Below are 20511 nucleotides of genomic sequence, written 5' to 3'. Positions count from 1 at the left end.
CATATCTCCTAATTATAATTGGCATGAAGGATCTAAAACACTAAAATGGATAATTGAAATTGATGAAATGATTATTGCTAGTTTGGAAGGAAAAAAATCAGAAAAGACCATTTGGTTATGGGCTTCAAGACTATATCAGATGTTTTTCGGCAACAAGACAGTGGTAGAGCAATGTCATCTTTTCATGCACTTATTAAAGTTGCAAAAAATGAGACCTATGCTTACCAAATTGAAGATTCGTGTCAATAAAAAGTTGGAAAAAAATGCCATTATCATGAAGAATCTTTTCAGTACTCTCAATAGCATTGGGAAAAATAGTAGAGAGAAGGATAATAGAGCTGCTTGAAGGGTCATTACAACCTCTTTGGTAAGTCATCATTTGAGAAAGGGTAGATATATGAGACAAACTTGTATTGATTTGAATCTAAATCGTACTACTTTGAGAATAACACTTAGTCGATGAGAGAAAATTGATGATCCTCTTCAAAATGAAACATGGGCATTTGGTGGGAGACTTCCACGTTTTGATAAGAAGCTATTCGACGATGTGAAGGAAGAAATTACACAATTTTAGCACTCTAACTCATGAGTATCACCTAATGCTAAAGACGTCTTAAAGTTGAGAATTGACATCAGAGATCGCACGCCACATCCTAAACACCATTTAGAAGTAAGTCAAACTACGTTGTTTAAACAATTTAGAGAGAGTCATCCAAGTCTTCATATATCACAAAGGGATTTTGAATCTTTGAAGCTATTTTATTGTGTGCCACTCAAAATTTGAAATACATGTTGTTGCAAATATCATATTGAGTTTTCTATGCACTATGAACTATTATGCTCCATTAGTTCTACTTTGCATAGTAAAGAAATGTTGGAGGATTGTGGGGCTAGTGGGCTTCCAAAATTATCAAGAGACTTGCTAGATCAACTCTTATATCATAGAGTTGATGGTTGTTCCTTTTATAGAAATGCTTGCTTAAATGAGAAGTGTTCAGAATGTGGTGGCTTATCCATGTTTGACACATGTTTCCATGAGGGGTGCGAACAAGATCTTGGAAAGACAATACTAAAAAAAAAGGTATATGAAATGGTGAAATACACATTGAAGAGTGGGAGTGAGAGCTCTAGATGTGAATTGGTTGGAAAAGATATCAGTGTGGCTAATTTTATTTCAGATTTCAAGGCAAATCTTTTTTACAAGTTTGCAAGACATAGTTACAGGTCTCAGTGGTTGGATCAACAATTTAGAACGTGTAAGGAGATTTTTTCCATTGACACTATTATATCAGTTGTTGATTTTGCTGAGAACTACACATTGCAACCTCAAAATGAGACACAATCTTAGTATTACAGCTTCATTTAGATTGCAATTTTTGTTCACATAACATATAGACATGCCCCTGATAGTGCAGAAGATAATCGAAAGATTATTAGAGAGTATCATTTTTATATGAGTGATGATAGATCTCACTCTCACAAGTTTGTGCAACATTGTTTTGAGTATTTTTTTGATTTCTTACATGAGGATGCAATTGCTATGGATAGACATATCATTTGGTCAGATAACTATATAGGTCAATTCAAGAATACTTGCATGTTTTATAGGTTGTGTAGAATGCACGTAGAGAGAGGGGTGCCTCATATTTGGAGTTTTTTTGAGTTCAGCCATGGAAAAGGGGAACATGATAGAGCAGGGGCATGTATAAAGAGAGCTCTAGTTAAGGAGCAACTGAAGATTTCAGCAACAGAGCTTCTTGATGCTCGTAGTATTGCTGATTGGTGTAGTTTAACATTATCACGGGGGGGGGACTCTTGATTCAGTGGTACACAAGTTCTTTTGGTTGGTTAAGGAAGGTTCCATAGGTGATAGATCAAATTGTGCTACAATGAGGGACTCATCAAAAATGCATTCATTTCGGAGCTCTAATTCTAGTACATGGACCATTTGGACATGACAACTAGCTTGTTTTATTTGTACTTGTTTTCAATGTGATTGGGATCACTGTGAGTCAAGTGAGTGGGTGGACACATAGGCTCCACATTATCTTACTCCATTGTCTATCATACCCTCTATAAAAAATGATGACATGGAAAATTCACTTGAGCATAACCATCTATCAGATCTACTTCAGCCAGGACATGTCTTTGCATTGGTTGCACCACAGGGGAATGATGAGAAATCCGATTATTGGTTAGCACGTTGTGTAAGAGGCAAACAAAAACTTGCAAAATCGATCACAGATAATGATGGATTCACGTATCCTACTAGCTCAGTGGTTGTTGCTAGAACATGGCTATGGACATACATGCTTTGAAGGAACGAAATTCCTGCATTCGAAGACTATCAGAAGCACAAAGTAATTCTCATATATTTGCATCTTATTATAGCAACAAATGTAAAGTTATTAAAGCATCAAGGAAGACCAAAAGTAAAAGAACTTTGTACTATTGCTAATGTTGATCATGAAGCCCTGTTGGAGACCCTAAAACAGAGAGAGGACCCTATTGGAATACTTGACTAGGTATATATACTTCTTATGTTATTTTCTTCATAATGATTTAATGAATTGATGATTATCTTGTTTAATACAATAAGTTACTAATTTTTTTATGATATTGGAATGTAGGTACATCATGAAGAGTTGGAGGGGGGTGGTATTGGGGAGAATTTCTAAAATTTATGATGTATTATGATGTAAAATGTGTAGTTTTTTTTATATGGTTTTTGTATTTTGGTAGGTTCTTTGTAAGAAATTATAAGAGGAAGATATTGAACAAGTTCTTCCAAATCATATTCGCATGTGATACAAGGCTATAATGACAATTTTAAGAGCATTTATAACTATATGAAAGATAATTGCATGCGGATATCTTATTACAAAATTAATTTTTTCTTTATTTGACATAAAGCTGACATTATGATTATTAAAACTATTTTTATCAAACTAATCAAATAAGAAAAATCTAGAAAGTATGGATGAACAATTAGAATACTTGATTTCTTCCATTTTGCACCCAATCATAGCATTTGAAAGCATAAAGAGTCATAATATTATATAATGTTTTGAAAGACTTTCATATTGAAAATTTGTATGAAGCACATTTGGGATAAGCCATGAAATCCACGAAAGAAGATAGCATGTAGGATAAGCAATTAAAGCCAATAAGCAAGATAGCTCATGAATAATGACATGATATGAAGTTGGATATGAAGGCTATGAGTGGATGAGAAAGTAAAATAGGGTATGCATGGTTAGCTTGATTTTCTTTTAGTTGTAGCCCTTGAGGGTACACATGGTCTATATGGAAAGAATTAGGTTCTTTGTTTGGTGGGGGCATTTTCGAAAGCTTTGACACTTTAGGAGGTTAATTAGTGTTATAAGAAGTGAAGGTGTCAAGGAAATCATCACTTGACATAGGTTCATCAGCACGATCTTGTGACACATGAGTCATTAGAGGTATCAACAATCCCATCATAAATGAGATCTTGGATTTTATGTTTCAACACTATGGAATCTTTAGTTTTATGAAATTTTCTTCCATGGAGATTAATTTAAGAATTCCCCGTGTGCATGTAAAGGTCTTAAGGGAGATTAATTTAAGAATGCAATATTCTCCTCTAACCTTTTCTCAAGTTTAGAATTTATTTCTATCACGTGCTTAGAGAGATGAAGGTAAGAAAGATTATTTGTCTCTTCTAGCTCTTTGTATTGAACATAAAGAAAGAGAGATGACAAGTGAACAAATTTAAGTGTAGTCAATAGATCAAGGAAACCATTTAGTGAAAGAAATTCTTAGTATGCATATCATAGACCATGAAGTTAGAAAATACCAATAGCTCTAAGACCAAAGAGCCATTTTAAGCATGTTCAAGCACTATAGACATAGAAAATCAAAGTCAATTTATGAAACTCCCCTTAGCAAAAAATGCAAACAAATATTTGCATTTGACGTTTTGACTTTGTTGAAAAAGTTTGACAATAATTGATAATATTGCAAGCTTGATGTTTAGAAGCAATTTTTTTTCCAAGAAAGATAGTGACACATGGAGTAGTCTTCAAACAATCAAGCAAGGCACAAAGCAACCTTTCATGATACAAGTCAAAGGGGTCCACCTTTTTTGGCAACTTTTCAAAATCTAACTCCTAATTGCTACAAGTCAGTGCCATTAGCTTCAAGTGGGTTGGTGAACCATAGTGACACCCTTGTTCCAACCACGTAGACCCTCTATCACCCATGGCCACCCTGTACCGAGGAGTCTCCAAGGTGCTCTAAGTGCATTTTGAAGTTGATCTTTCGAGGGTCATAACTCAGAGCTCGTGAGTGCTATCGATGAAATATCAAATGTTATAGGACTGTGATATTGAGGCCTAAAATAACCTATCTAATTTTTGAGAGATCACATTCCGTTTGGATTCAGCACAGCGATCTCGCTCGATGCCAAAACTTGTAGTGTGCCTCAGTTCATAGGTGCACCACAACATAACTTCGAAACTACTGATCTTGGCATCGAATCATTAGTGCCATTAGCTTCGGATGGGCGGGTGAACCCTAGTCACACCCTTGTTCTAGCCACGAAGACCATCCATCATTTGCGGCCACCCCGTACCGAGAAGTCTCCAAGGTGCTCTAAGTGCATTTTGAGGTCGATCTTTCGAGGGTCATAACTCAGAGCTCGTGAGGGCTATCAATGAACTGTCAAATGCTACAGGATGGTGATACTGAGGCCTAAAATAACCTATCTCATTTTTGAGAGATCACATTCTGTTTGGATTCACACAACGATCTCGCTCAATGCCAAAACTCGCAGTGTGCCTTAGTTCATAGGTGCACCACAGCGTAACTTTGAAACCGCTGATCTTGGCATCGAATTGTCAGTACAATTAGCTCCGGATGGGCAGGTGAACCCTAGTTACACCCTTGTTCTAGCCACAAAGACCATCCATCATTTGCGGCCAGCCTGTACTAAGGAGTCTCCAAGGTGCTCTAAGTGCATTTTGAGGTCGATCTTTCAAGGGTCATAACTCAGAGCTCGCGAGGGCTATTGATGAACTGTAAAATTCTACAAGATGGTGATACTGAGGCCTAAAATAACCTATCTCATTTTTGAGAGATCACATTCTGTTTGGATTCAGCACAGCGATCTCGCTCAATGCCAAAACTCGCAGTGTGCCTCAGTTCATAGGTGCACCACAGCGTAACTTTGAAACCACTAATCTTGGCATCGAATCGTCAATGCCATTAGCTCCGAATGGGTAGGTGAACCCTAGTCACACCCTTGTTCTGGCCATGAAGACCATCCATCATTTGCAGCCACCATGTACCAAGGAGTCTCTAAGGTGCTCTAAGTGCATTTTGAGGTTGATCTTTCGAGGGTCATAACTCAGATCTCCTGAGGGCTATCGATGAACTATCCAATACTAAAGGATGGTGATACTGAGGCCTAAAATAACCTATCTCATTTTTGAGAGATCACATTCCGTTTGGATTCAGCACAACAATCTCACTCGATACCAAAACTCATAGTGTGCCTTAGTTTCATAGGTGCACCACAACATAACTTTGAAACCGTTGATCTTGGCATTGATTCGTCAGTTCCATTAGCTTTGGATGGGTAGTTGAACCCTAGTCACACCCTTGTTCTGGCCATGAAGATCATCCATCATTTGCGGCCACCCCGTACTGAGGAGTCTTCAAGGTGCTCTAAGTGCATTTTAGGGTCGATCCTTCAAGGGTCATAACTCAGAGCTCGTGAGGGCTATCAATGAACCATTAGAGGAGACAAGTTTGTAAGGATGGAGTGGCTTAGTGTGTTTGCTAAAATAAGTTAGTGGGAAGGCTTTATTAGAGGGTCTTGGCCAAACTAGTGGGGTGTTTGTCCACTCTCTAATTTTAGAGACGGGTAGGTTTTGGAGGGAGATTAGGGGAGCTCTACTACAACTATCCTTACCCTAGCTTGGACCAAGGTTGGCATCTCAAACTTGCTTCTTTTCCATTTCTTTCTTTTAGCATGGTTAAGCAAATATGCAAGTGTGGAGTTTATCAATGGAGTATACATTGCATTGCATTGTGGGGTAGCATTCATGTGAGTGCTTGAATGGTGTTCATTCCATGTAGATTAGTGTGACACCATTGTGCATCTTTTTGTATTGTGTGGAGTATTTTGTGTATGAGGTTTGGATTTCATCTATTTCCTTGTTGTATTATGGGTGTTGATATTGTGTTGTGAAAATATGATGTGCTCTTGAAAATTTCTTGTTTTATTTCTACTTGGTTTTGTTTTCTTGTTTTGTGCTTGAGTATTGTTATGGGCATGGGACTTACACTCACCCTTGTGGGAAGGGAAGAAAAGTCCAGGGTGAAGGGTTTAAGTTGGGTTCAAAAAATGTATTGAGAACCTTGGAGTATGGGCTCCATTGTATGCCATAACATTTCATATCTTGCTGGGGGTGATAAGGAAAGTACGGTGTAGAAAGCAAGTTTGAGGAGTTACAGCTGATGGTAGTGGGTTTGGAGGAGGAAATGTGGAGGCCTCAAGAGGGCATTAAGTGGTTCATTTATGATAGCCCCGAGAGGGCATGAAATTTGCTGAATTATGATAGCCCTGAGAGAGCATGAAAATTGTTTATTGCAAATATGGTTTGGTATGGAAAGTCTCCATTTTAGAACACACCTTCACCCTATGTTTATGGTTCCATCTATGAAGCCATTGTGAAATAGTCTTGGGGGGGAATTGTTCAAGTTTGAAATGTAATGTTTATGCATTGAAAGATTGTATGTGTATCCTAGTTTGAGCCTTGTTCCCTAGCGGGGGGGTGGTCTCTTTGAGGCCTATGGTTGGGTGGAAAGCACCCATGGTCCTTGTTATTTTGTTGTGTTGAATATGCAGATTTGTGTCCAAGAGAGAAATGGAAATGGCTTGGAATGATCATCTTGCAGATTGATGTTGGATGAGAAAACTTGACATTGTGCCCTCATTTGTGAAGGAGGATTCACTAGCTTGTTCATGTTCTCAAAGATCATGTTTGAAAATGTTCATGCTACTCATTGTCCATATCTTTCAATGTCCATGTTCCTTATGATTTTGAAAAGTCCCTTATGTTGCCCCATTGTGATGGAAGGAGATTGTATCATTGTTACCTAATGTACGTGTAGAAGAAATAATTGATAAGGTTGTATATGCATGTTTCATTTGGAGTTTATATTGTTATGAAAGCATTGGTATGAGTCATAGATTTTCTTTGACATCATTGTTATCATTTGAAAATGTGAAAGAAAGTTTTCTCCTTGTGGTATTGTAAATGACTAGTTGATAATAACAATCCATAGATGTTATGTGATACCATTGATTATATAAATTTAAAACTTAGTAGATTGCTTACAATCTTGTTGTGCACTCAATCATTTGGAAGGAAAAATTTATGTTCATATCACATGCATGGCTAACATTGATTTTAATTACCAAGCTTAATGCAATTCTAAGCAAGGAAATCATCAAATTAATTTTATGATATAGCAAAATGAAGTTTGTTGTAAGAGACGACATAATAAAATCTATGAGATACAAATTGTTTATTCCATAAGTTGTGTAACTAATGTGTTGAATGATGGATACTATCAATGCAAGTGGCCCCTTCTCCACCATTTAGACTTTGAAGCTACCTTTGGGGCATATCTTTTCTAATTTCCAATGGTTAGATCCGATATAGTGTGGTAGATAAGTGCACATTTTCTTATTTGACTAAGGGTGCTCATGCGATGAGTACTAAATCTAAATTCTCTAGATACGTGTGTTTAATCAATTAAGATATACTACACTTCCACACCATATAGTAATTGTCACATTAATATATATTGTAATGATTAATGAATGTGTGTACATTGGTAATGAGGATAATAAGTAATTCTAATCCCCTTCCCTTACATGCTAGAATCACGACCTAGTCCATATGATACAACCGACAGACCCTAATAGAATATTAGTATCAGAGGCTTGTTAGGATATGAATTATCTCACTAATTTATGAGTGTTGTATCTTGAACTTTCTCATTTGACTCGTGATGCTAACTTGAACTAGACTGTCATCCAATCTATTTGAAAACCACCTGTTACTAAAATGTTAACACCTCCACACTATCCACATGAGTCGTGAACTCCTATTCAATGATAACCTTGTTTTACAATATATAATTTCTTATGCAACTTCATAAGCTATAAAAAAAAAAAAAAAAAATTGTTGTGTTTTTACTAGTAAAATTTAGGGCATGACACATGATCCACGATAAATTGAACAATACTAGGTACTAAATTAATATGTATATCATTGTGTACATAAATGAAAAAAATATATATCAAAATACATGTATCCATAGAAAAAATTTTACAAAAATATATATCAAAGATCATGTATCCATAGACAAAGTACTCAAATATATATATATCAAAATACATAGATCTATATACAAAATGTGGCTGATCCTACCATCAGAATGTGTATAATATCAATGTTTTTGTATACAATGTGGCATATGCCATCTCAAAATGTCTCATGATGCATCCTACGAAAACTATACTATCCTAGGGTGCTAGTGGATGATCAAAATGTAGCCTCTTCACTACACTAGGTGGATCAGATGCCTCCTACATAAACAAAAAAGGAAAACCCAAAGTTAGACTACTAAATTTATATGATTCTACGTATCTAACATTGAATTACTCAAATGCATAATGATATTTTTCATAATGGAGATTAATACTATCAAAATTTCATAATAAATACCTCTCTCATTGACCTCCTGCGCCGGTCAGGAGTCCTCTCGTATGCCCTCGGAAATGCTAGTACCTCTCTGATTATGGGTTGTATATGTTCAAATACCTTTGTCAGATGAACCTACAATTTAAACTATAAGATTATAATTCATAGCATGCTAAATTTATAACATATTTAATCATGAATTCAAACTACAACTTACTATTGTAGGCTCCTCCTTAGGAGTGAGTGGCCACGTCATCAAATCTACATAACTGTCCCATCGAACCTCATGTGCACTAGGAGTCTCCTGTGAGATACAAAATAATAGTTGTTAATATCATGAAAATTAGTTTTTAATTTATTTATGAAGATAAGTGATGCAAGAGCATCCCATGCTCATCAGGGGAACATTGAAGATCCAAGGCATTACAGAGGTCATGGAACATCTCTTGAAGTCAATTAGGCAATCCTTGCACCAATTATGGCTCATGGAAGCATACAAAGTTATAATGTTGGACTCATATGTGGAAAAAAGTTGTAATTGGGCATGAGATAGGATTTTAGGATTTCATATGGTAGATGAGCAATTTGATAGGTTCATGTAGGTTTTCATGATCATATATTGTCATTAGACAAGTCAAAACGTTCTAGAATTGAGTTTTGGGGTTTGAACAAGGAGGCCCTGGTTTTAAAGCCATTTAAGGAGGGTTTTGAAGTTTGGGTGTTTAGGAGTGTGACCAAGACCTATAATCTTGAAAATCCTTAGTGTGTCAGTCCCTTTGTTGAAGCCTTGGCGTGTCTGATTCCTCCTTGTGTGTCCCAGAGTTGAAAGGTACATAAGTGGTGTCTAGAGATTTCTTGGTGAGGAAAGAAAGAGAATCAGTGAGTTGGCTCTTGGGAAGGAAGAAAACTTGTTATGAAAATGCCTCCTAAAAATCAAATGGCTAGAGAACTTGAAGAATTCAGAGAAGAGTTGGCAAAAGAGAAAAGAGAGAGGAGAGAACTTGAAGCATCTAGAGTGAGGGAAGAAAGACAAATGAGAAGAGAGAGGCTGAAGCTTATTGCAAGGATAGAATCCTTAGAAAAGGAAAGGCAAGAACCTAGAGGAGAAGAGGTTAGAGGAAGAAATCATGGAGAGAACCATGAAGAAGAAGAGGTTGGTAATGCAAGGCAAGAGCATGAGACAACAGATGATCCTGAAGAAAGGAGATTTATGAGAATAATTAAGGGAGTACAAGGTAATGGTGGGAAGAACCATATTGATTTTCCAATATACCAGGGTAAAATGGATAGTGAAGAATTGCTAGGGTGGATAGAGGCCCTTGAGAACTACTTTGATCTTGAAGACATAGAGGTAGATAAGAAGGTAAAAGTAGCAACAGCAAGACTAAGAGGAACATCACTCACTTGGTGGACTAGTCTTCAGAATGAGAGAGAGGAAAGGTGGTGCAGGGCACCTAACCTATGTGGCAAGGGAGAACAAGTATCTATGTTTTTAGACACCTTGCCACTCGATGAAAGCGAGGACTCAAGTAGATTAGGAAGTTGGAATAAAGGTTTGGTCCATATTTTACAAGTTGGTCTATGTTTTGTAATAAAGGCACATGTAAGGCCCACAAGCATTTTGGTGTGGTTATAAACCAAGTGACTCCATGGGACCAAAAGGCCTTAGAATAGGGTATTTATAGTCTAAACAGTATTAGCAAAAAGTGGTTGTTTGTTTTTTTTATGGTTGGGAACACCTATATGGTTGTTCCAATTATCATGTAGACCTTTATATATGTCATATGTGATCTCAATTGAAAGGGGGAGATCAGAGTGTACATTGGTTTGGAGAAAAAATAATAAAAACTTCAATTTTCTAGAAATTTACTCGTAATCACTCGGTTGTTATGCTGGTACATATCCATATAGAACTTTTATGATTTCTAAGTGTATGAAATAGTTGTAGGGGTGAGTTAGGAAACTTTTGGTTTTGGTTTTATTCAAAAAGGATTTGGGGTTTAAAAGTTATCTGCATTTTAGTAGAAGGTGGTCTGAAAAGCCTTGTTTCCTAGACCCTTCCACAAATGCATCCCTAACTTGCATTCCTACTAGTGGAACCCTCTAAAATTGAGGGATATGAAAGTTAGGAGACTAGGCTACATAATGCTAGAGGTTGGAGGCCTAGAGAGAAGGGCAACTATTTTTCCAAGTCGCCCCTAGGTCAAGCAAGCCCATGTGCTTGACCAATTTTTGCAAGGTAATTGGTGACAGTCATGGTTGCAAGCACTTCTAATCAGTTTGAGTGCTGGAGTTGGATGCATTGACTATGTTGGAGATTGCCTTAAGTGTTTTGGGTCTTGGGAACCCACCTTGCCCATTCTTCCTTGAAGCCCTAGCCTAACTTGATCAACTAGGCCTAGGTACCAAGAAGCAGTTTGGAGGGTGCTGGAGCAAGATCAGCCCAAAAGCTTTTGGATTCTTAGTAGGTGCCAAGAAGGGTGTTTGGACCTATGGAGAAGTCCCTATGCTATTAAGGGATATTGGGAGAAAAGTGCAAAGAAGCTAATTGGAAGGCTATAAGGTTTGTAGGCCTAGAAGTGCAAAGGTGTGTTGGGAGTTTGGTGGAACCAAAAAAATTGATGAGTTTGGGTTGGAATAGTATGTCCATGATTGTCTCCATTTATGGTGATAGTTGGTGAGGCTTTTGAAGTGGGATTTCCTTGTTTGGCTTGGAGGTTGAGTATACCCGGAGTGGGTAAGAGGACTTGTGAGAAGTCCTAGAATCCTAAGTTGGATTTTGACAACCATTTATTGGCTTGTGGAAGGTAGTTGCTGTAGACTCTGCATCAAAAGGGGATTGAATAAGATTTCAAATTAGGAGAGAATGACGACCATGGTGAGAAATCAATTCTTGCCATCTGATTTAGCAATCCAAATTTAAAGATAAGAAGGAACAATTTGAAACAGAGGGATATGGATGTCATGTCCTATACTGAGAAATTCCATACCCTGAGTATTAGGGGAGGACTAGAAGATGAAGATGAGAAGGTGGCTAGATACATTAATGGCCTCAAGTACAATATTCAAGATGAAATAGGATTGAATGTACCAAGGACACTTGGAGAATGTTTTCAGTTGGAAATCTGGGCAGAGGAGAAGTTGAAAAGAAAGAATGAAAGGCAAGCAAATCAGAGAGGAGGTGGAACAATGAGAGGAAGAGGTGTAAGAAGTCAGTTTGACACTTCAAACAATCAAGACAAAGATAAAGGAAAAGAGATTACATCTGAGACAAGAGGAAGTTTTAGGGGAGGAAGATTTGGAAGTGGAAGAGGTAATAGTGTTTTCACAGGTAAATGCTTTACATGTGGAGGAGTAGGCAATCAATCCTACAAGTGCCCTGAGAAAGGTGTGGATTTCAGTAAGGAGGAGAGGAGAGTCATCTTGACCCAAGGAGAAGAGGAAGAAAAGAAGTACAATGATGCAGACCTTGAACTTGAAGGAGAATCTTTGATGGTGAGAAGAGGACCACAAATGCAGCAGCAAAAGGAGACCAGACCATCCATTTTCAGGACAAATTGCATGAGCCATGGTAGGATTTGTAAGATGATAATAGACTCTAGTTCCTTTGATGATTTAGTATCTTATGAAATGGTAAATAAACTAGGATTGAAGAAGTATCCTATTGATAGACCATATAGGGCATTTTGGGTTAGTGATGCACAAAATATTGTTGTAAGGGAGCAAGAAATAATGGATTTATCTATAGGAGAATATAAAAGATAAAGTTATATGTGATCACATTCTAATGACATGCTGCCATGTAATCCTTGGAAGTCCTTGGCAAGCCTCAAGGAACACTTTTCATTTTAGCTCATGAAATGTTTATATAGCACACAAAGATGGTGTGAAGTTTAAGCTAAATTCTTTGACTGGTCATGATGAGGAAAGAGTTATTTGTTTTGGAAAGAAAGAGTTTGTGGACTTGTAGGTGTAGAACAAGATTTTAGTGTGCAAGGAACATTAACATTAAAGAAAGCATTCACAAACTAAAACTATATTCACATATAAGATTAGACAAAGGAAACAATTAAGGAATGCAAACCCAAAAAAGGAAACACTCCATGCTTCCTTGATTTTGTAGATGTGTCCTTTGATGTGGATGTATGCTCAAATGCTCAAAGTTTCTTCAATGGTGGAGATGGATAATAGAAAATTGGTAGCTTTGTGAGCTCTCAATTTGGCATTATAAGGGTAAGATTGATGTCTTTGGTTCTTAAAATAGCATGGTAACTTTAGCTCAAAGATTGTTGTTTTTTTAGCTTGGGATGGGATTCAATTTATAGGCTAAGGGCTTGAGGGATGGAGGGCTTAGATGCAAGGATGGGGAGATGGTTAAGGAGGGCTAAGATGTACTCAAAGGGGAGCACATGGATTGTGCTTGTTTAGCACCAATGGGAAGGTGACACTTGTCACAAGGAGGATCAATGTGAGAGGGTAGGGTAAAGGGTTGGTTAAAGGCATGATGAGTGGGGTTGAGTATGTAAGAGGGATGTAAGAGGAATGAGTGTGGAAGTGGGAAGAGTGTAGAAGATGGATGTAAGAGTCATGAGTGGGCTTGTAAGAGTCTTTTATGGTTTGTAAGAGTACTCATGACTTGGTGGTTGAGATTTTTGAGGGGAGACTTTGATTTGGTTTAGGAAAGTCTTAAACTTGTTTAGGGAATCTGACAACATTAGGGAGTGGATTAGGCTTGGGTTTAGGATTAGATTAGGGATGTTAGAGATGTGCAAGTGGATGGCATTAATGAGGTTGGGTGAGTTAGTGGCTAAGCTAGGTTAGTGTGGGTGGATGGGGTGGATTAGGCTAAATGGAGGTTTAGGGATAGGTTAGGGGTTTTTAGATTTGAGGATTGTATTTATCAAATAGATTTATTTAATAAATGGGGATTTTTAAAATTAGATAGTGGAATAGGATTTAATTGATAAAAAATAGGTTTATTTGATTTATCAATTAGGACTATAGATGATTAATTAAATTAATCAGCTAGGGATGGCAAAGGATTAATTAAATAAGAATTTAATTAATGATGCCTTTAGAGATGGCTAAATTAGATTACCAAAGTAGTGTAATAAAATTTAGGTGTCTACATTTTGCCCCTCTTTGACATGGTGTTGAGACAACACTATTTCAAAGAAGTTTGAATGAAGACGACACGAAGAAGATGTTTTAGCAATAAGGTTGCCCTAGTATCGGATAAGAAGAGGAGAGACTAGATTTAGATGATGCCCCCTCAAGAAGGTGAAGAGGAGAGAAATGAGGCTCGATGACTTCTTGAAAAGTACAAGAAATTGAGATGAGTTAAGACACAAATTGAAAAAGAGAAGGGGCTGAATTAGCTCAAACTCTCACTACGGGAGAATGATAAAGGGAAATCAAAGGCACAATAGTAAAGCAAGCTTAATACTTTCCAAGATTAGGGGAGGAGGATGGAGGAGCGAAGCACTATAAAAGGAATCCATGGAGGAGGGGAGGGATGATGGGATGATAAAGCTGTTGCAATAAGATTTCAAAGAGTCAGATTGGTGGAAGATGGGTTTCGGAGATCCCTAGGACTAGGATTGTGGATCTTGAAAAATGAGGCTTGGTGGGTTGATTTGATTGGTGGATCCCTAAGACTAGGATTGTGGATCCCTAAAGCTAAGTGTGAGGAGTGATCCAAAGAGATACTGATGCATATGTTGGGGTAGGTGCTGGATATGGATGGGGGATAATGGAGATGAAGGGAATCCATTGAAGCTTTTTGAGTGGGGGATACTTCAAAGAGAAGTACCACCATGTAGTTGAGCACTAGATTTGCTATAGAACTGTTGGTTAATTGCCAAGGTTACCAAGAACATCAAGGCCTTTTCACCAACCTTCCAAAGGACCGACGAACTGACTCAAAACAAACATGCAAGGATTGCCCTAGTATCACACATGAATCCTAGAGGAAGCAGCGTGGAAACGACACTAGGTAACCCACAAGTAGAAAAAGAAAGCAAGCAAAAGACCTGATCAAGACCTTACGATCTAATTGCCCCATTCACAGCATACCATGATATGGAAGATCATGGCAACCTTGAGGAGGGAACAAGGAGATTTCTTGGAAAATATACTTCAAGACCCAAAAGGGAAGATCCCAAATCAAAAGAAAGCAAAAATCCAAAAGAGAACCGTTTGCCAACAAGATGGGTAGGATGAGGTACTAACGGACCAAGATCAAACATGAGGAAAGCTATATCCTACAAGGATCTATCAGAGAGCACCTAAGCTGATGGATTGGGATGAGTGATGCATCTAGCAAGATGAACTAAGAAGGATAACATCTTGGTGACAAGAGATCTAGCTAAAGGATGCATTGGAATAGCTAACCAAGGTGTGCGATGTGTGCAAGATGTTGACCAAGGATGAACCAACACGAAAGCCAGATAGATACAATGATACTAAGCTAAAGAGGATGTACAAGCTGACGGACCAAGATATGTTACAAATGTATAGGTTTGTTCATGTTTTGTTTTATGTGAGATGGAAATGTTTGTGAAGGATGGGATTTCTATAATAGTTGATAGGTGGGTAGGTAGATGGTTTGTGAAAAGCTTAAGGAAAATGGGATTCTTTGTGTGCATGTGATAGGATACAAGCTAGGATACAAGATTATTTACAAGCTGGAATATGGTACAGGCTTTGGACAAGATTCAGATATATACAAGGTATGGTACAAGATTTACAAGGTATAATACAAGCTTTGGTACAAGATTTACAAGCTATATAGGAGGTATTTACAAGCTCCATCAGATTTTGGATATTTGATTGGAACACCAAGGGAACAAGCAGGTGTTTTATGGGATGGTAGGTGGATGGATGAGGGATAGGATAGTGATAGATAATGGATTAGTCTTTAGTATACAAGGCACCTGAATTACCAGGTTTTCACCAAAGTACCTATCCAAGGCACCTGAATTGCCAAGTTTTCACCATTGTACACTTATTTCTCTTTACTATTTTTTTTGTATTTTTCAAAAGCTGGGTATACCAAGGATCATCAAGCATAGAACTTCTTGAGATGAATGATGTTAGTAGGATCATTCAAGAGTTCTCCTTTCGGTGTAGATAGCTGATAGGCTCTAGAGCCAAAGGAAGAAGTGACAACATAAGGACCAAGCCATGTAGGTTCAAACTTGCCTTTCTTTTCTCGCTCTACTTGGACTTTCATGTTTTCTTTGAGGACCATGTCACCTGGCTAAAAGTTTCATGGAAGCACCTTCTTGTTGAAATTCCTTTTGAGATGAGTTGGATAGACTGTGAGATGATCATAGGCTTGTTGTCGCTTTTCGTCTAAGAGATCTAGCTGGGTGAGTTGAGCTACTCTGTATTCTTCATCTGATATTTTCCCTCGCAAAGATATGCATAGTGAGGGAAGTTCAACTTCTATAGGTAATACCACTTTGGCACCATAGACTAGGGAGTATGGAGTTGTGCCTGTGGATGTACAAAAGGAAGTTCGATAGGCCCATAGAGCTGGATTTATTTGTAGGTGCCAATCGCGGCTGAAATCATTGACAACTTTCTTTAGGATTTTGAGGAGTGTTTTGTTAGTTGTCTCTGCCTGGCCGTTACCTTGTGGGAAATAGGGGCTAGAAAAGTGATGATGGATGCAGAGGGAAGTGCATAATTCTTCCATGTTGAGATTTTCAAAGTTACCTCCGTGGTCAGTGAAGATGGTGGATGGGATGCCGAAGTGGCAAACAATGTAGTACAAGATGAACTTGGAGACCTAAACTCCTATAGCTGAGACTAGGGGGACTACTTCCACCCACTTAGTGAAATAGTCTGTAGCTATTATTATCTATTTATGTCCATCAGATGAGAGGGGTGTGATAGTTCCAAATAGATCAAGGCCCCAACAAGCGAAAGGCCAAGGTGGTGCAATAGGCTGTAGATCTTGTGCTGGAGCGTGCACAAGATTTGCATGTTGCTGATATGGGAGACACTTTCTGACAAATTCACAGGAGTCTTCTTCAATGGTAGGTCAATAGTAGCCTTCTCTAAGGATTTGTCGTGCTAGGACAATACCACTCGTGTGGGCATCGCAACGTCTGGAGTGTACTTCTTTTAACACCATTGCAGCCTCATTTTCATCTAAACATCGAGAGAGAGTATCATGATAACCCTGACGATATAGGGTATTGGCTATGATAACATAGCAGGATGATTTTTGGATGAGGTTTTGGTGTTGGGTACATGTGAGGTGAGGAGATATGATACCATCATTAAGGTAAGTGTGAATTTCATGGTACCAAGGGGATTGAGGACCAACCAAGATACAAACATGGTTTGAATCCTCATTCGCATAGGCGGGTGTGAGGAGCTACTCGACTAAAAACTCATACTGTGTAGCTTCTTGGGGAATTTTCAAGAGCGAGTCGATAGTGGCCATGGCATCTGCTACCTTATTCTGCATTTGTGGCACTTGTGTAAACTGAAGCTTTGTAAAATGTTGAGTTAGTTGATCAACTAGCTCTTTGTAGGGTAATAGCTTTTCATCTTTGGTTTGATATTCATTTAGGATTTTCTTGATGATGAGTTGAGAATCACCAAAGACTTGTAACTCAGTGATATTCCATTCTGCAGCTATCTTTAACCCTGCTACAAGAGCTTCATATTCTGCTATATTGTTGGTGCTGGGGAATTGTAGCTTGAAGGATTTTGGAATATAATATCCTTGAGGTGTAACTAATAATATTCTTGCCCCTGATCCATGAGATGTGTATGAGCCATCAAAATAAAGCTTCCATGGGGGTTGTTCTTCAATTAGGCAGATATGCTCATCTGGGAATTCTGTGAGCAAAGGATATGCATCTACTAGAGGTGCATCAGCTAGGTGATCTGCTATAGCTTGCCCTTTGATTGCCTTTCTATCCACATATTGGATGTCAAATTTGCTAAGGAGCATAACCCATTTGGCCAAACGGCCTGTAAGTGTTGTTCTAGAGAGCATATACTTGAGAGGGTCAATCTTGGAGACTAGTTGGATGGTATGACTTAGCATGTAGTGGCAAAGCTTTTGAGTTGAGAAAACAACTGCCAAACAAGATTTTTCCATAGGAGTGTAATTGAGTTCATAACCAACTAGGGTTCTACTGATGTAGTAGATGGCTCTCTCTTTGCTATAATCATCATGTTGTGCTAGAAGTGCCCCTAGAGCAGTAGGTGTTGCTGATATATATAAGATCAAGGGATGACCAAGTGCTAGTGGAACCAAGATAGGGGGATTGGTGAGATACTGCTTGAGCTGATCAAAGCTGCGTTGACATAAAAGATCCCACTTGAAGTTCTCATTCTTCTTTAGCAAGTGTGAAAATGGTGTACACTATCTACAAGTTGGGAGATGAAGCATCAGACAGATTGAACTTTTCCCTAAAGAGAGCAAAGCTGTCGCAATGTCTGGGGAGGAGGCATGTCTAAAATAGCCTTGACCTTTTTGGGGTCGATCTCTATACCTCATTTAGAAACTATGAAGCCTAGAAGCTTGCTAGATGTGACCCCAAAGACACACTTCTTTTGATTTAGCATGAGATGATATTGGGCTAACCTATCAAAGACTTTCTCCAGGTCAGCAAGATGATCCATGAAGGTGTGAGATTTGACTAGGATATCGTCCACATAATCTTCCAAAATGCTATGGATAAGATCATGGAAAATGGCTGTCATAGCTCTTTGATAGGTAGCCCCAGCATTCTTTAGGCCAAAAGGCATCATGGTGTAGCAAAAGGTTCCCCAAGGGCTAGTGAATTCTATCTTATGCTGATCCTCCTCTGCAATCTTGATCTGATTATACCCAAAAAATCCATCCATAAGGGACAAAATTTCATGTCCAGCTGTAAAATCTACAATCATATCTATGTTGGGCAAGGGAAAATCATCCTTTGGACAAGCTTTGTTAAGATCTCTAAAATCAGTGCAGATTCTGATGTCACCGGAAGGCTTAGTGACAGGGACCATGTTGGAGATCCACTCTGAGTAGTCGATAGGTCAGATAACCTTAGCAGCTAACATTCTTTCTAGTTCAGCTTTGACTAGTAATGCCACCTTGGGGTGCATTTTTCTAAGCTTTTGTCTGACGGGCTTGATCTTTGGATCGACTACAAGATGATGAACTACAAGCTTTGGATCAAGTCCTAGCATGTCCTGATATGACCATGCAAATCGGGTAATGTTCTCTCATAAAACCTCAAAGAGGAGGTCAGCTTGGTCTTGTGATAGGGATGCAACAATGTGAACAAATCTAGGGATCTCTGAAGAACCAATGTTGACTTCTCTAGTATCCTCTATTAGAATAAAAGACACCTCTGGTCGATTATCTTGAGAAGGCAATACTAAAGCCTTATGTTCTGCTTGTGGCTCTGGATTTTCTTGCTGAGGGGTTCTCTTCACTACCTTAGCTAGTCCCAGATTTACCTTAGTTCTAGTTTTGGGTGTATCGAAACTAGGTTGGGGATTTTCTCCAAAATACCCCTTGGGATCTAGCTTGTAGATGTAGGTATAATTTGGCTTTGTCTTCTTATGAGGAGTTTCATCTCCCATGAATCTTAGAAGCACTTCCTCTGATGCAAACTCATCAATATGTATGACACTTGGTTGGTCCCAATCTATGAGTTGTGGATGAGTGAGTGGTAGGTCAATGAGATGGAAGGATAGTTCTTGGAGAACAGAGTCTCCTAGGAAGATTTGTTCTGGGATATCATCGTAGGATCTCTTTTCAACTTCCTCAGGAATGTCTTCAATTTTGACAAGGTTGCGGTGGAGGTTTGAAAAAGCATGACCGTTCTCATTGGTGCCCCCAGTTGTGGGCATGCCAAAGCCAAGACCTGACTTCGTTTCCTAATTATGTGCTTCGATGGGACATTGCATGCCCCTTTATTCTGGTCCTAGTCCACCTCCTTGATAGTTCCATTTTTTAGTGATGAGCTTATGTTCTTGGGGATACTTCTGGCTGAAGTGATCAAGGCGTGCTTGATTTCTTGGAGGTACATCCTTATGTAACCAATTGTTGATATCTAGAGTGAGCTCTTCATGAAGAGGGGTTTTTGAGGACACAAAGGTGGTTGGGCCAAATTGTTTGTATCAAGGAGGTGGAATCTCCTTAGCTTTGTGATATGTTGGCTGTCCATGGGTATGTGGATCAAGTGGGATTGGTCCAACAGCAAATGCATCTGACAGACTATATTCTCCACAGCCTTTGTTGTTGATCTTTACAGTAGATAGGGTGGAGGCGAGGATAGTTTCTATGTCATTAAAAGTGTGGGATGAGCTAGCAATGGTTGTGCCAATGTTTATTCCAGGGCAATGATTTGTATATGAGGCTTCAACTGCATTGCAGTAAGCAAAGGGTTCTGGATCGGCATGGATGGTTACCTCAGTGCCCTGATGCAGAAATTTGATGCACTGATGGTAGGTGGATGGAACAGCCTTCATAGCATGAATCCATGGGCAACCGAGGAGGATGTTAAATGGTAGGTTTAGATCAACAACATGGTAAACTATCTCTTGGATGACTGGCCCAACCTTGATTGGTAGCAAAATAGTCCCTTTTGTGGTCCTTTCCAAGTTGTCATAAGCTTTGATGGTGATAACCTCACTGATCATATCTGCCTTAGTATACCCAACTTGTTTTATGAATTTTAGGGTGAAAATGTTCAAGGCTGATCCATTATCTATCATTACTCTTTTT

The sequence above is a fragment of the Cupressus sempervirens genome, chromosome 9 (assembly GCF_028749045.1).
Source record: "Cupressus sempervirens isolate cs-2001-9-10 chromosome 9, ASM2874904v1, whole genome shotgun sequence".
NCBI classification, from domain to species: domain Eukaryota; kingdom Viridiplantae; phylum Streptophyta; class Pinopsida; order Cupressales; family Cupressaceae; genus Cupressus; species Cupressus sempervirens.
Note: the sequence above shows the minus strand (reverse complement) of the source record.